Below are 3,393 nucleotides of genomic sequence, written 5' to 3' on the forward strand. Positions count from 1 at the left end.
AAAGCTATTCTTAACATGGGGAGGGAGTTTTGCATCTATTCTATACTTTCACCTAACAATTTAATAAACAAAAATAGATAGTACGTATGCATAGAAAATACCGTGCTGAAATAATGTTATGTAGAAAGACATTCTTAACATGGGGGTGGTATTTTGTAACTATTCTGTCCTTTCACCTAACAATTTAAAAACAAAACATGGTACTTATGCAGAGAAGCTACCCCGCTTAAATAAGGACGTTATTATTTAGAAGGCCTTCTTAACATGGGGATAGGGGTGTTTTGTAACTATTCTGGACTTTCACCGAACAATTTAATAAACAAAAGTTAAACTTAAGCAGACAAGGAACAGTACTGAATCATTAACATTATTTAGAAAGCCATTCTTAACATGGGGAGAGAGGATGTTTTCTAACTATTCTGTACTTTCGGTGCTAATGCAGAGAGTGATCTGCGCTATTTTTTAAATCGCATTTCCACGTTTAATTAAAGTTTTATGATATGTTTTTTTATTCAATTGTAAGGTTAAAGTACAGATTAGGTACAAACCCCATCCCCATGTTAAGAATGGCTTTTTAAATAATAACGTTATTATTTCAGCACGGATCACTTTCTGCATGAATACCGATTAACGTTTTGTTCTTTGCTTTTTTTACCGTATTTTTTTTTTTTTGAAGAAAACCTTTTTTAACAAAGATTGAAAGTGCACGTTTTTTCTTTTTTTTACAGAAGTTGTTTTTATTTAAGAAAATATGAATGCTTTTAAAGAAATTGGGCACTCGTGCACTTATTGATCCGTGCTGAAATAATAACGTTATTATTTAAAAAGCCATGCTTAACATTGGGAGAATAGGGTGTTTTGTACCTATTCTGTACTTTAACCTTACAATTGAATGAAAAAAAACGGTAAATTTTTAGATTAGGTCCACCTCCACAATTTTCTTTTAAATGACGACTTTGGAAGGTTTTCGACTATGCTGAATACGGAAATCGCATTGAAATTTTGCAGAAATAAGTAGTTATCGAGATATTAAAAATTTGTATAATGCATTATAATCTCTGGCAGCCGTCGTTTTTACACGCTTGCGCGCGTCATAAACAAATCTACGCGCCTAACAAAGATGGCTGCCAAAGAATACAATGCATAAAACAACTATCTATATCTCGGTAACTACTTATTTCTGCAAAATTTCAATGCGATTTCTGTTTTCAGCATAGTCGGAAACCTTTAAAAGTCGTCATTTAAAAGAAAATTGTTGAGGTGGACCTAATCTAAAAAAATACCCAAAAAATATAAACCTTTAATTAAGCTTGGAAATACGATTTTAAAAAATAGCGCGGATCAGTAAGTGCATTAGCACCCATTAATCGACTCACATTACCTTATTGCCAAATAAGGTCCGGCTACAATGTTGAACGCGCCGTTCACATTGTTCTTTCACAATATCTTTTTATTTTTTTATAATTTCACAATATCTTTTTTTAATAATAAATTGTTAGTTAAAAAAGCACAGAATAGTTACAAAACACCATCCCCTCTCTATGGTAAGAATGGCTGAAAAAATAGTAGGTACTCATGTAGAAAGTGATCCGTGCTGAAATAATAACGTTATTATTTAAAAAGCCATTCTTAACATGAGGAGGGGAGGGTGCTTTGTATCTATTTGGTACTTTAACCTTACAATTGAATAAAAAAACATATCATACAACTTTAATTAAACTTGGAAATTTGAAAAATACAAACGGTGATGGACACTGTTGATGATGTTAAGTTTGAGAAAATGATTTAAAACTAAATAACTATACAAAATACTATCAGAAACCCACCGAATATGTCAGCCTATGTCACAATAACATATAATCAGTAGGTGTCTGACATTGTTTTGTATAGTTTTTAACTGATTTTCCCAAACTTAACGTATTCAACAGAGTCCGCGACCATTCGCCTTTTTCAAATACATAGATAAACACTGCGTTTTTTAAGCCGATTAAACATTTTACATTAAATAAAAACACTAAAAAATTATCCAGTTAGATAGAAACGTAATTTACCTTACCTTTGCTTTCATTTATTCGTTTTTGAACAACTTTTTCGAATCTCTGTATAGTAACACCCCCCTCACCCAAATATTAATTAAAAACTCACATTTTTTAATACAATAAAAAAGAGCACTATTTAGCGTTGCAAAGGTTTAGCAACTTTCGGAAGCCATGATTGATGGTAACTCCCGAGGATCCGGATCCAATTCTGCAAGAGTACCATATTCTTTTTCATTTTCGCCTTTTTTTTTACTTTTTGGAGTGGATTGCTGTACTAAGAATATAAGAAACATGCATTTTCTCTTTTTATTAGAATTTTCCAATACACAAAATTAAGCCACAGCAACGCGTGGCAGGGTAGAGCTAGTATATATATATATATATATATATATATATATATATATATATATATATATATATATATATATATATATATATAGGTATACATAATATGTATATATATATATATATATATATAGGTATACATAATATGTATATATATAGGTATACATAATATGTATATATATATATAAGTATACATAATATGCATATATATATATATATATAGGTATACATAATATGTATATATATATATAGGTATACATAATATGCATATATATATATAGGTATACATAATATGCATATATATATGTATATATATATAGGTATATATAATATGCATATTATATATATGTATATATATAGGTATACATAATGTGCACATATATATAGGTATACACAATATGTATATATATGTATACATAATATGTATATATATAGGTATACATAATATGTATGTACATATATATATATACATATATATAGGTATACATAATATGTATATATATATAAGTATACATAATATGTATATATATATAGGTATACATAATATGCATATATATATATATACATGGGTATACATAATATATATATATATATATATAGGTATACATAATATGTATATATATATACATGGGACACATAATATATATATATATATATATATATATATATATATAGGTATACATAATATATATATAAGTATACATAATATGTATATATATATATATATATATATATATATAGGTATACATAATATGTATATATATATATAGGTATACATAATATATATATATATATATATATAGGTACACATAATATGTATATATATAGGTATACATAATATGTGTATATATATAGGTATAAATAATATGTATATATATATATATATGCATATTTCTACATACGTATGTATGTGTGTGTATTAAAATCGCCATCAGATGTCGTACAGAATACATTTGCGTGTGCATTAGCATCTGTCGACGTAGACGGAAGCAAGTTTTAGCGATTTATT

This window comes from Euprymna scolopes, chromosome 29 (assembly GCF_053919585.1).
Source record: "Euprymna scolopes isolate OS-2025 chromosome 29, ASM5391958v1, whole genome shotgun sequence".
NCBI classification, from domain to species: Eukaryota; Metazoa; Mollusca; class Cephalopoda; order Sepiida; family Sepiolidae; genus Euprymna; species Euprymna scolopes.